Here is a 15,150-nt window from a genome sequence, read left to right as displayed (position 1 = left end):
TTAACTAGAAGTTTGTATCCTTTGACCAACATCTCCCCATTTCCCCTACCCCCTGGCAACCATCATTCTACTCTGTTTCTACGAGCTTGGCTTTTTTAGGGTCCACATAAATTGAGGTCGTACAATATTTGTCTTTCTCTGTTTGACTTATTTCACTTAGCATGTTGCCCTCAAGTCCATCCATACTGTCACATATATCAGCATCTCCTTATTTTTTATGGCTGAATAATATATTTATATTATTTATTTATTTATTTATTTGTTTGTTTAATTAATTGATTTATTTATACCACATTCTCTTTATCCTTTCCTCTGTTGATGGGCACTCAGGTTGTTTCTATGTCTTGGTTATTGGTTATGTCTTGGACTAATGCTGCAGTACACATAGGGGTGCATATATCACTTGAAGATAGTGATTTCATTTACTCCAGATAAGTATCCAGAAGTGGGATCATATGGTAGTTCTATTTTCAATTTTTTGAGGAATCTCCATACTGTTTTCCATAATGGTTGAACCAATCTACATTCCCACCAACAGACACTGTCATTCTTTAAATGGGTATAACTACAAGACAAACCTATTCTACCATGAGAAGATTAATCACATTCATAGCATAACTTCCATGTGTTGTTATGCTAAAATTTTCCATTTCCAACAGAGTGAGGAGAGGAAGGAGCAAAGGGAAGGGAGAACCCTATCCTGCCTTGGACATGTTATTACCTGTCTTCCACTAGACTGCAAGTTCCTCGAGGGAAAGTACACTGTTACTCCTATTTAGTCCCAATATCAAGGACAGTACTGGGCACACTTCAACCATTGAGTCATTTATTTGTTGAAGTAATGAATAAGTGCATGCGTGAGTGAATGCACATGTAATACCTAGGCAGATGTGTGCTGCTGGTGTGGTTGTTGTCCTAGTATCAGCTGCAACACAGGAAGGCTAATGGATCTCCATGAATGCTTGGTTAATGCCATTCGTGAAATATTACTAAGACCAGACAGTAAAACAGCAACCTGGTCATCTGCAACCACTCATTCATAGAAACGAGCAGAAGTCAAGAGGAGTCTGGAGCGTAAGTGCAGTGGAAAGAGAATTGGTAGATATCACTCCCTTCCTGTGTCCTGTCGCAAGGCTTTACCAGCACTTGTTCTTCTCCTTCTGCCTTTGAATAACGCAGTTTCCCATTTTGTACATTGGTTCAAAAGTCGGAAAAGTTAAATCGAACCCTCAAAAAGCAGCATGCGGTAATTGTACAGAAATTGTGATCATTATTTTTCCCCATCTCTGGTTTTGGTTTGTCTGCCTTTCACAGCATGAGAATGTAACAGTTTCACAGAACAATTCAGAAAGTTAGAAAATGCTGGGTATGAAAAATGATTTTCATTTTCAGACAGATGTGGTATATCTTCAGAAGCTATTTATATCTAACAGCTGTACCTGTCTTTGAAAGACTTGATTTTTTGAAAAGTTGTAGCATAATGAAAGCCTCTACAGCTTACCACATAGAGTTTTTGGTAAGTCTTTCGGTGCTTAGATTTTAAGGGTATTTTTGTTTATTTAACTATACTTGACAAAATATACTAAGGTGTGCAATTTTGTGAAGAGATGACAAGTTGATATCTTCATTTTACAGAGTAGCTGTACACAGTAACTTTGCTATTGTTAAATCATAAAGTTCTACTGAAAAATCCTAAGGAGTGAAGTGCCCAGAGAGGGGAAACACTCTAATAGAAAGCAAACGTAAAACAACCCAAAAATAAAAATAGGAAATAACTTGAGAGAGACCACTCTAAGTGAATGTTGACTAGCATTCATGTGATTTTTGCAATAACTATATATAAATACGTGAGATAAGTCATCATGTAATGACAGAAGAGCAAACTAATACGTAAACACAGAATATCTATCTTAATATGATGAAAATAATATATGTTACTACAATTGTTCTTATATTGACTACTTGGCATGAGCCATGAGGTGCTATGCTGAATGTTTTAACGTGTTATCCCATTATTCCTCAATACAGCCCTATTTCTATACAATTACTCTATGTTTTTATTGAGTTAAACATTGCCACTACCCTCTTGTCATAGAAGAGAGAACAGAAGGGAGGTTCCCGTTAAAGATGGTGACATAGGAAAATGCTGAACTCACCTCCTCCCATGGACACATTGAATCTACAACTACATACGGTACAGTTTCCTTTGAAAAAAAATGAAGAGCCAGCTGAGCGACTCCTACATATCAGGCAAATGAGAGAAAAACCACATTGAAGCAGGTAGGAGAGGCTGAGGCACAGTCTTGCCATAAACCCCACCCCTAGTGCGGCACCCATCATCAAGAGGGAACTCACAACCCAAGCTTCTCCCTGAGGAGCAAAGACTTTGAGCCCCACATCTGGCACCCCAACTTTTAAACCTGCTCCTGAGAGATGAGCCCCCAAAACGTCTAGCTTTGAAAGCCACAAGGGCTTGCATCCGTGAGACCTACAATGCTATAGCAAACTGAGAAACAGTTCTTAAAGGGCTTGGAGGACTCACCACTTCAAGGCCCAGTACAGAGACAGCCAATTGAAAAGTAACCAGTGTTTCTGGGAAAGAGGCTTATTTGCTTATCTTAAAGCTTCAGCCCGAGGGGAAGGTGCCATCTGTGGTCTCCCTCTGCCTTACTCCAGCTTACCAGTATCTCTCAGAAAGGAGCTTGCACCATCATCTAGCACCCTGATTTTTGCAGCTACTGCCCAGGAAACACCTGTAGATCACCTGGCTCTGGTGGCCAGTGAGGCTTGCACTCACAGGTCCCTCAGGACTCTTTTTTTTTTTTTAAAGATTGGCACCGGAGCTAACAACTGTTGCCAATCTTCATTTCTTTTTCCCCTTCTTTTTTCTCCCCAAATCCCCCCAGTACATAGTTGTATATTTTAGTTGTGGGTTCTTCTAGTTGTGGCTTGTGGGACACTGCCTCAACATGGCCTAATGAACAGTGCCGTGTCCGCACTCAGGATCCGAACCCTGGGTTACCAAAGCGGAGCGCTTGAACTTACCCACTCATCCATGTGGCAGGCCCCCCCACAGGACTCTTAAAAACAGAGAAAAATTTCTTAAAAAGGAACAAAGTTCAAAGTTCTCTGAAAGAAGCCTGTTAGCTTATCTTCACAGCTGTGGCGTGAGGGGGTAGGCTTCTAATTAAACACATATCTAGGGGCTGACTACAGTTCTCTCTGGAGACAGGAGAGGCAGGCAGCTGCCATCTTTGTGCTCTCCCTCTGCCCTGCCCCACGTCAATAAGATGACCCCAGAGACCCACACCAAGACACATTATAATTAAAGTGTCAAAAGTTAAAGACAAGGAGAGAATCTTAAAAGCAGCAATAGAAAAAGAACTTATTAAATACAAGAGAACCCCCATAAGATTATCAGTAGATTTTTTTAGCAGAAACCATGTAGGACAGAAGGGAGTGGCACAATATATTCAAAGTGTGGAAAGAAAAAACTGCCAACCAAGAATGCCCTACCCAGAAAAATTGTCCTTCGGATTTGAAGGAGAGATAAAGAGATTTCCAGACAAGCACAAGCTGAAGGACTTCAGCACCACTAGACCAACCTTACTAGAAATGTGAAAGGGACTTCTTTAAAATGAAATGAAAGGGTGCTAATTGGTAACAGGAAAACATAGGAAAGTATAAATCTCACTGGTAAAGGTAAATATATAGTAAAATTAAGAATAATCTAATGTTATAAAGGTAATGAGTTAAACCCATAAATCTAGTATAAAGATTAAAAGACAAAAAGAGGTAAATAACTATAACTACAATAATTTGTTAATGGATACACAAGATACAAAGATGTAAGCTGTGACATCAAAAATATAAAATGTGAGGGGGGTTAAAATGTAAAGCTTTGGAATGCATTCAACTTTAAGTTTTTGTCAACTTAAAATAGACTGTTGTAAGTTGTTTTATGTAAGCCTCATGGTAACCACAAAGCAAAAGCCTATAGTAGATACACAAAAGAGAAAGGAATCTAAGCATACCACTACAGAAAATCATCAAATCACAATAGAAGAAAGTAAAAAAAGAACAAAAGAATTACAAAATAGCCAGAAAACAGTTAACAAAAATGGCAATAAATACATACCTATTAATAAGTACTTTAAATGTAAGTAGATTAAATTCTCCAATCAAAAGACACAGAGTGGCTGAATGGATTGAAAACAAGACACATCTATATGCTGCCTAAAAAAGACTCACTTCAGATGTAAAGACACAAACAGACTACAAGTGAAGGGATGGAAAAAGATATTTCATGCAAGTGGAAACTAGTAGAAAGCTGGGGTAGCCATACCTATATCAGACAAAATATACTTTAAAACAAACACTGTAATAGGAGACAAAGAAGGTCATAATATAATAATAAAGGGGTCAATCCAACAAGGGGCATAACATTTGTAAATATTTATCTATCCAACATAGGATCACCTAAATATATAAAGCAAATATTAACAGACCTAAAGGGAGAATGAGACAGCAATACAGTAATAGTAGGGGACTTTAATACCTCACTTTCATCAATGGATAGATCATCCAGACAGAAAATCAATAAGGAAACATTGGCCATAAGTGATTGTTAGACCAGATGGACTTAAGGAAATATACAGCACTTTCCCTCCAAAAGCAACAGAATACACATTCTTTTCAAGCACACATGAAACAGTCTTCAGGATAGATCATATACTAGGCTACAAAACAAGTCTTAATAACTTTAAGAAAAATCATGTCAAGCACCTTTCTGACCACAATGGTATGAAACTAGACATCAATTACAATAAGAAAATGTGTGAATTTTCATTCACAAATATGGGAAGATTAAACAACATGCTACTGAACAACTACTAGGTCAAAGAAGAAATCAAAAGAGATCAAAATCTACCTTGAGACAAATGAAAATCAAAATAGAACATACTGGAACTTATAGGATGCAGCAAAAGCAGTTTTAAGAGGGAAGTTCATAGTGATAAATGCCTGCATCAAGAAACGAGAGAGCTCTCAAATAAACAACATAACTTCACACCTATGGGAAGTAGAAAAAGAAGAAGCAATGAATTGCAAAGTTAGTAGAAGGAAGGAAATAACAAAGTTCAGAGTGGAAATAAATGAAATAGGGACTAAAAAGACAATAGAAAAGATCAATGAAACTAAGAGTTGTGGGGTTTTTGTTGTTGTTGTTGTTGTTGCTGAGGAAGATTGGCACAGAGCTACATCTGTGCCAGTCTTCCCCTATTTTGTATGTGGGTCGCCTGCACAGTGTGGCTGCTGCCAAGTGATGTAGGTCCATACCTGGTAACTAAACCTAGGCTGCTGAAGTGGTGCATGCTGAACTTAACCAGCAGGCCACAGGGCCAGCCACAAGAGTTGGTTTTTTGAAACAATAAACAAAATTGACTAAGCTTTAGTTAAACTCAAGAGAAAAAGAGACTCAAATAATATCAGAAATGAAAAAGGGAATGTTACAACTGATACCACAGAAATACAAAGGATCATAAGATACTACTGTGAACAACTGTATGCCAACCAATTGGACAACCTAGAAGAAATAGATAAATTCCTGGAAACATACAACCCCCCAAGACTGAATCATGAAGAAATAGTAAGTCTAAATAGACCTGTTACTACTAAGGAGATTGAATCAATAATCAAAAACCTCCCAACAAACAAAAGTCCAAGACTAGATGGCCACACTGGTGAATTCTGGAAACATTTGAAGAAGAAGCAGTTCTTCTCAAACTCTTCCAAAAAACAGAAGAGGAGGGAACACTTCCAAACTCATTTTATAAGCCCAGAATTACCCTGATACCAAAACCAGGCAAAGATGCTACAAGAAAAAAAAAGGAAACTATAGCCCAAAATCCCTGATGAACATAGATGCAAAAGTCCTCAACAATACATTAAAAGGATCACACACTGTGATCAAGTAGGATTTATTCCAGGGATGGTTTAACACCTGCAAATCAATCAATGTGATACATCACATTGACAAAACCAAGGATAAAAATCCTATGATCATCTCAATAGAGACAGAAAAAGCATTTGACAAAATTCAACATCCATTTATAATAAAAACCCTCAATAAAGTGGGTATAGAGAGAATGTACTCAATATAATAAATGCCACATATAACAAGCCCCACAGCTAACATACTTATTGGTAAAAAGCTGAAAGTTTCTCTTCTAAGACAAGAAAAAAGACACGGATACCCACTCTTTTTTTTAATTGAGTTCATAACAGTTTACATCATTGTGAAATTTCAGTTGTACATTATTTCTTAGCTATTACCATAAATGTGCTGCCTGTCACCCCTTGTGCCCACCCCCACCCCCTTCCCCTGGTAACAACTGAACTGTTTTCTTTGTCCACATGTTTGTTTATATTCCACATATGAGTGAAATCATATGTTGTTTGTCTTTCTCAGTCTGGCTTATTTCACTTAGCATAATACCCTCCAGGTCCATCCATGTTGTTGTAAATGGGATGACTTTGTCTTTTTTTATGGCTGAGTGGTATTCCACTGTATGTATATACCACATCTTCTTTATCCAGTTATCAGTTGATGGACACTTAGATTGCTTCCATGTCTTGGCTATTGTGAATAGTGCTGCAATGAACATAGGGGTACATATGTTACCACTCTTGCCACTTTTATTCAACATAGTATTAGAAGTCCTAGCCAGAGCAATTAGGCAAGAAAAAGAAATAAAAGTCGTACAAATTGGAAAGGAAGAAGTAAAACTGTCACTATTTGCAGATAACATGATATGTATAGAAAACCCTGAAGACTCCAACGAAAAACTGTTAGAACTAATAAATGAATTCAGTAAAGTTGCAGGATACAAAATCAATATACAAAAATCTTTTGCATTTCTATACACTAATAATGTCTATCAGAAAGATAAATTAAGAAATAAAGAAAAAAGAATAAAAATACCTAGGAATAAATTTAACCACAGAGGTTAAAGACCTATACGCTGAAAACCATATCACATTGATGAAAGAAATTAAAGAAGACACAAATAAATGGAAAGATACTTTGTGCTCATGGATTGGAAGAATTAATATTTTTAAAATGACTGTACTACCTAAAGCAATCTACAGATTCAATGCAATCCCTGTACAAATTCCAATGGCATTTTTCAAAGAAATAAAACACAAAATTCTAATATTTGTTTGGAACCACCAAAGACCTGAATAACCAAAGCAACCTTGAGAGAAAAGAACAAAGCTGGAGATGTCATGCTCCCTGATTTCAAACTATATTACAAAGTGATAATAATCAAAACTGTAAGGTATTGGCATAAAACAGACACATAAATCAAAGGAAAAGAATAGAGAGCCAAGAAATAAATCCATACATATGTGGTCAATTAATGTATGACAAAGGAGCCAAGAATATACAATGGGGAAAGGACATTCACTTCAATAAATCACGTCAGGAAAACCAGACAGACATATAGAAAAGAATGACATTAGACCACTGTCTTACACCATACACAAAAAACAACTCAAAATGGATTAGAGACTTGAACATAAGACCGGAAACCATAAGATTCCTGGAAGAAAACATCAGTGGTGAGTACCTGACATCATTCTTGGCAATGATGTTTTGGATTTGACACCAAAAGCAATGACGACAAAAGCAAAAATAAATAAGTGGGACTACATCAAACTGGGGTTTCTCTGCACAGCAAAGATACCATCAACAAAATGAAAATGCAACCTATGGAGTGGGAAAAAATATTTGCAAATCGTATATCTGATACTAGGTTAATATCTAAAATATATAAGGAACTCATACAACTCAATAGCAAAAAAACAAACAATGCAATTAAAAATTAGCACAATTATTGAATCGGCCTTTTTTCCAAAGAAGACACAAATGGCCAACAGGTACATGAAAAGGTGTTCAATATCACTAATCATCAGGGAGATGCAAATCAAAACCACAAGGACATACACAAGGAGATATCACCTCACAGCTGTTAGAATGGCCATGATTAAAAACATAAGAGATAAAAAGTGTTGGAGAGGATGTGTAGAAAAGGGAACCCTTGTGTACTGTTGGTGGGAATGTAAATTGGTGCAGCCACTATAGAAAACCTATGGAGTTCCTCAAAAAAAATTAAAAATAGAACTACCATATGATCCAGCAATTCCACTCTGGGTATTTATCTGAAGGAAATGAAAACAGTAACTCGAGAAGATTTCTGCATCCCATCTTCATTGCAGCATTATTTACAATAGCCAAGACGTGGAAGCAACCTAAGTGTCTCTTGAAAGATGAATGAATAAAATATATATATATATACACATGCACACAATCGAATATTATTCAGCAATAAAAAAGAAGGAAATCTTGCCAGTTTTGACAGCATCGATGGACCTAAGTGAAATAGACAAAGAAAGGCAAATGCTGTATGATCTCACTTATATGTGGAATCAAAAAAGAAAAAAAACTGAACTCATAGATACAGAGAACAGATTGGTGCTTGCCAGAAGCAGGTGGTGGGCAAAAAGGGTGAAGGTGATCAAAAGGTACAAAATTCCAGTTATAAAAGAAAGAAGACCTGGGGATGTAATGTACAGCATGGCAAATGTAAGTAATAATACTGTATTACATATTTGAAGTTGTTAAAGAGTAGGTCTTAAAGGTTCTCATCACAAGAAGAAGAAAATTTGTAACTAAACTTGTGGTGAGGGTTATTAATTAGACTTGTGTTGATCATTTCACAATGCATACAAATACCAAATCGTTATGTTGTATGGGTCAAACTAATTTAATGTTATATGTCAATTAAATCTCAATTTGACACAAAGAGGGAAGAGAGGCATTGATTTTTCCGGGGACGTGTAATTCAGGAGTGTTGGATGGTTAGGGTGTTAATAATACTCCTGTTACAGTCGTACTGTAATACTGCTGCTACTGTAAGACGTACTTGTAATACTATAATTACAACATGTGCGGTCACAGCCATGACTGCAAAAGTTCAGCCAAGATCCACAGCGGAAGTAGCACTCTGAAAGTGTACCTCTAATCTCATCAAGGACCAAACTAACTTTACACTAGTTGGTAGGAAGAGAGTAGTAGGGTTCATGGGACTGGATGGGAGAGTGTTAATGAAGAAATGAGAAATGAGAAGGGTCACTTGCCTGGGAGAAGAGAATGCTAGAATTTCAAGTGCTCTTGCACCATCTGTAACAGAAGATTGGCATAAGTTGTTTTCTGTCTTTTCAAATACAATTTAGTCCTGCTCTGGCCCTAGAAGGCAAACAGGGTACAGAGGCTGGCTGGTCCCCAACAGTTGCTATTTTCCCGTTCACCAAAAAGGCGAGACCTGAATACTTGATAAAATGAAGATGTATCAAGAATTTCCTTTGCATCATTAGGCATGAAATATGAGATAAAAGGAATTACTAATCACATACAGGTGAGTAAGGCAATAGTTCTTGGCCTCAAAGCTCTTGCAGTCTACTGGAAGGACAGAGGCACACAGGAATACCAGTGTAATGAATAAGAGTTTAGTACAAAGGAGCACAGAGGAGTGAACAATTGTCTCTTGTCTAGAAGCTCAGAGAAGGCATCATTCAGAGATTACATGTGAACCAGCCTTAAAAGATGAGTGAGGCTTCTCCAGATGAGGAAAGGTGCAAGGCATCCTAGAAAGAGAAGACCCCAAAGGTGTGGGGATGTGAGATAAACAAGGTGCGTTCTCAGAACAGTACTGCAATGATAGGAGCATCTCCGGCTTGGGAAGAAATGGCCAGAGAGGATGCTAAAACAGAAGATGGAACCCGGGTTTTAAAGGGCCTTAGAATTGTTCTTGATCTGTAGTCACTGGGGCACCATTACAAGCTTCTAAGTGGGGTCCTGTCATGATACAATTGTAGAAAAATTAACTCTGGCAGCAGAAGGAAGACGGACTGAGAAGAGAAGAATGTGGTGATGTGGCAGGGGAAGAGGGGCACGCGCAGCGGAGAGGTGGGGACTGCTGTCCTCCCCTCCAGGTCACCCTGCCCACTGCCACACAGTAGTCTCAACAGCAGAACTCGAGCTGGCCCCTGTATTCAATGCCTTCCAAATCACGGGCTTGAAAACCACGTCTCATACTCACACCCCAAAGCTATTCCTGTTCCACCACATCATGCTGGAATTTTGAGCCACAGAGCCCGGCTCTGAGATACTACTCAGCTCCTACTACAGACACTTACTAGCTGTGTTGCCTTGAGAAACCACTTAACCTATACAAGCCTCAGTTGTTTTTTTTTTTAAATCTATAAAATTGGAATGGTCGTAACACATTCCTTGGTTATTTGGATAATTAAATGACATAACATTTATGAATATGCTTTATAAATTGTAAAATGGATTACATTTATTAATATAGTGTAGGCCTCTCAAATAGGGATTTCCAAAAGGCCTGTGACTTTAAAGGAAATTCTGGAGAGAGAGACTCACAACTCCTGTATTTCTTTTAGGAGGAAGCACATGGCATGGAGATTAAAAGGACAAACTCCAGGACCAGCCTAGTGGGTTGAATCCTGGCTCTGACATTCACTAGCTCAGGATCCAAAACAAGCTCATTGAATTCTCTCTGCCCCTGTCTCCTCATCAATAAAATGAAGTTTAAAAATAATACCTCCTAGGGTCGCTAATAAGGTTGAAATGAATATATATTTGTAAAGCACAATTCCTGGCTAAGAGCAACTTCCGATAAGTGGCAGCAGTCATTGTTATGCCGTGACTTAAATTTAGGACTTGTAATTTTAGGATTTGAGGTTTTAATCATTGTCTTTAGGATCATGGATACAGTAGGCAGAGTAATGGCTGTCCACAGACGTCCAAGTCCTTATCCCCGGAACCTGTGAATATATAATATTACATGGCAAAAAGGAATAATAAAGCTTACAGATGGAATTGTTTCCTAATCCACTGACTTTAAAATAGAGTGTTTATTCTGGATTATCTAAGAGAGCCCAATCTAATCACATGAGTCCTTAAAATAAGAGAAACTTTCACAGGTGGGTGAGAGAGATGAGATGTATGTTTCTGACTCCAACATGTGGGTTTTTTCCAACACAGCACCAGGTGTCCTACAATTCAACTCAGTTCTGATGCTATCGACCCGGAGATAGTGTCGGATCCGGCAGGTTAAGGGCTCAGTCCCACAAGATTCCTCCCCTCCTACTTCAGATGCCAGTCACAAGTCCAGATTATCACCTGTGCTTCTGACCCACCAGCTATAGATTGAAGGTTCCAATGACCCACTCCTCCCTCTTGGGTTCGATTAATTTGCTAGAGCAGCTCAAAGAACTCAGAGAAAGGGTGCAGAGCTTCCATGCCCTCTCTGAGCACACCATTCTTCCCAAATCTCCACGTATTCACCAACCTGGAAGCTCCCCAAACCCTGTCCTTTTGGGGGTTTTTGGAGGCTTCAGTACATACGCATGATTAAATCATTGGCCATTGGTGATTGAACTCAATCTCCAGCCCTTCTCCCCTGCCAGGAGTTGGGGGGTGGAGGGTGGACTTAAAGTTCCAACCCTCTAATCACACAGTTGGTCCCACTGGAAACCAGCCCCCGTCCTAGGTGCTATCCAAGTTTCCTCATCAACATAACAAAAGACCTCTTTGATTGCTCTCATCACTTAGGAAATTCCAGGGGTTTTAGGAGCTCTGTGTCAGAAACAGGAACAAAGACCAAATATATATTTCTTATTATAAATCACAGTATCACAGACGGAAGAAGAAGGAAAAGAGAATAAAAGTATGAAAGGGATTCAGCCTGTCATTGCTGGCTTTCTAGATGGAGGAAAGGGGCCCAGAGCATGGTGAGGATCTATGATGTGCAGTGCACAGTCTGATGTGCAAGGGAGCAAGAAGACAAGAATGACAAAGAGCGTATTTTAGGTTGACATATTCTGCCACCCTTCACATTCAATAAACAATTCTTAATCCTTTGCAGAGCCAAAGATGAATAAGGCATGGTTTTTGCCCTTGGGGCTTAGAGCAAGAATTTAAGGATTCGAAAAGAGGAGAAACACTAGCTGCTGAGTAGAAGAAAGACTCAGGGTAGGGGTGTGTGTGTGACATTTCTGAAGAATGGTGATCATGGATGTGTTTAGCCTGCACAAGGTGAAAGCTTAGGTAGCTGACCAGTACAAGACTCAGTCAGTCTTTTCAAACCTGGCTGCACGTCAGAAACCCCAAGGGGAACTTGACTGAATTGCCTCTTCTACAACTGGGTTCCTGAACATCTGTGTTAAAAATAAACAGACCGGCCCCACTGCATAGGGGTTTAAGTTCCATGTGCTCAGCTTTGGTGGCTCAGTTTGTGGGTTTGGATCCCAGGTGCAGACCTGTACCACTCATTAACCATGCTGTGGCGGTGACCCACATACAAAATAGAGGAAGACTGGCACAGATGTTAGCTCAGGGCGAATCTTCCTCACAAAAATAAATAAATAAATAAATAAATAAATAGACCAATTTACCAATAACCCTTGATGCACAACCAGGGTTGAGAACTATTGGAACAGGTCAGATAGTGCAAACTGGATTATAGAGGCTTTAAGTGTCAGACTGCATGAACCCAGTAAGCAGTTGATCACTGTGGACCAGGCATGATGGAGGGGGACCCCAGTCATGAGGCTAAGGGGGGACGGAAAGGAAGAAACTAAAGACATAGGAGCACTGATAGTCATGGCAGAGTGAATGGAGGAAGAGAACAGGCAAACAGGAGCCCAGTGACTCTCCACATTCACTGCCCTACCGTGGAGTGCCCAGGACCATGAGGCACACTGTGTGAGATCTGGATAGATGTTTGTTGAATAAATAATTGAATCCAGTAAACGTATGAAAAAAACCTGGAAACCAGGGCCTGTGGAATATGGTATCACCAGACACAACATGGAAACTCAGAAGGATAAGTGTTTAGAGAAAAAAATGTGAATTCAGTTTTAGGTTCACTAAGTTCAAGTAAACTGACATGATAGCAGGAGTTCAAACAATTGGCAAGTCTGTCTCAAGAATGAAGGAAAGTCGTGGGACTCCTGAGTTTCTGTAAGTTTCCATCACCCCCTCCTGTTTCATTTATATGAGACCAGGAGACCAAAGTATGCATTATGCTTCTAACAGGCTAAGTCTACTGTGGGATCCACTGAGTGCCATGAGAGGGTCTGTTATCTGCTGCAGAGAATTCCTGATTGAATGACAAAGACGTGAAGAAGCGTAAGTCATGATGGAGCAGCAATGTGGAAAGAATGGAGCCCGTGACCTGCAGATGCCATAAATTAAAATAGGGAAGGATTAAGGTCACAGGAACATATATCTAAATTACAAAGCAAACTGCTAGCTTCCCACTCTGCCTTCCCAATCCAGCACATCCCACCACCAACACACACACCCCCTGGACGCAGTTACGGGCCCAAAGAGGCTTTTGAGTAAACTCCTGACTGACTTTTTTGGAAGCATGATATAGAAAGACATGCCTGAGGGAAAAGGTCAGTGCATGCACAATCGGGAATCAATGGCATCTCTACTTCTCCAAGCTCACCACTAACATTTTAACTTTAAAAATGTGCCCCATTATTCATAGGTTGATTTCTTAGTGATTTTATATAGGTTATTTTGATGAAAGCTGAAAATCTTGCACACACTGGTTATTATATACTCTGAAGCTGAAACTAATGCAATAGAAACACCCTCTTTTTAGTGACTCTGTTTTTCCTTTTATGACTCATGTGGTTTTCCTTTTTTGTTTTTCCACAATATGGATCAGTGAATGTTCCAGTAGTCTAATTCATGTATATTTTAGTGCTAAAAACAGGACACTAACTATCATTGACTCGGGGTAGGGCTGGACAATGTTGACATTATCTTCTTCAGTCAAGAAAAACAGGTTAATTAATAAACAAGAAGAGAAAAAGGGACAACAGAGGTAGAGAATCCTCCTAGTTTTCAGTATTTAATCCAACTGCTCCATTTGTCATATCCAGAAACAAGAAAAAGAAAAGGATGCAGAAAATATTAATACCCTAGAAAGGAGAACTACCTTTCTGTGATCTCAGGTCCTGTGGTTCTTCTTTAATGATGAAATAGCATCTGAAACAGAGAAAACATAAGCAGCTCAGGAATATAAAGCTACCTATCCCTCTGAAGTCAAAGTGGCAATATCCTTGCTTACAGAAGAAAAGCCTACTTAACTTACATATGAACCATATATATGAATTATTTGTTTAATTATGAAATGACCTTAAGTTATTAGTATTCCCTGGAAACTGTAGCTGCTGCGGTAGAGTCCTCAGAATTTATCCTGAATATTCAGTGCTTTAAGCTCTTAAATCACCCACCAGGACTCAGTCAAGCTGTCAGTTCTTTGACCCGTCTCTACCTTCAAACCAGTTACCGAACACTTGATGATCTTCCTTCCTAGAGCCTCAACAGTACCAGCACTGGCATCCATACAGACCATTAGTGCACCACACCGCAGCTTTATTTGTCTGTGCACAAATGATAAACACATTTATGAAATTGGCAGAGCTAATGATCCTTCCAGCGTCTGCTTGCTACTCCCTCATCTCCTCTCAGGAACTTTTTCCATATCAGTGATATTGCTCTCTCCAACCTCTCTGCTTTCCTGTATTCTCTCCTTCTATTAAAACAGCAATAGATTTTATATCATCAGTTGGTCTTTGATAGAAATACTTTCACACAAAATGCCACTTCTTTCAAACTTTCCCATTCAATGACTATTTGAGCCAATCTCTATCTGTAAAATGAAAGATTTTGTTTTCTGTTTGGAGTTGAAAGAGTTTCTAAGCTGAACATCAAGCGGGGATAACTTTAAATGCCTCGAAGATAAATCTGCTTCGGATGTTAAGCTGCCTGAAGAAAAAGAAGAAAATAGGCCCCCAAACAAGTTAGATCCTTGAGCCACTATCTTTTTTCCTTTTTTTTTCTCCCATCTCTTAAGTCATTCTCTTTCCATTCCTCTGCCCAATGCTGCCCAGGTGATGTGGACCCAGGGCCAATTTTTGTGGTACCCTCTCCCTCTCCACCTCCAAGCGCAGAGAGTCCAAATGCTATGCTATTAAAGGTCT

The 15,150-nt window shown here is 39.0% G+C and overlaps 1 protein-coding gene and 1 long non-coding RNA gene across 12 annotated transcripts in view; one reads left to right on the top strand and one right to left on the bottom strand.

Annotated features, from left to right (window-relative positions):
• Positions 1 to 15,150, top strand: part of DLGAP1 (DLG associated protein 1) — an 843,303-nt gene that overhangs the window by 400,474 nt on the left and 427,679 nt on the right. The gene's annotated exons all lie outside the window — the stretch shown is intronic.
• The window catches only part of LOC139084836 (uncharacterized), a 36,117-nt gene that overhangs the window by 382 nt on the left and 20,585 nt on the right, over positions 1 to 15,150 (bottom strand). The window contains exon 3 of the long non-coding RNA XR_011542629.1: positions 14,103 to 14,152. This is a non-coding gene — a long non-coding RNA (uncharacterized lncRNA). The remainder of the gene's footprint in view (positions 1 to 14,102; positions 14,153 to 15,150) is intronic.

The sequence above is a fragment of the Equus przewalskii genome, chromosome 7 (assembly GCF_037783145.1).
Source record: "Equus przewalskii isolate Varuska chromosome 7, EquPr2, whole genome shotgun sequence".
Lineage (NCBI taxonomy): Eukaryota > Metazoa > Chordata > Mammalia > Perissodactyla > Equidae > Equus > Equus przewalskii.
This window is presented reverse-complemented; position numbering and strand designations above follow the sequence as displayed.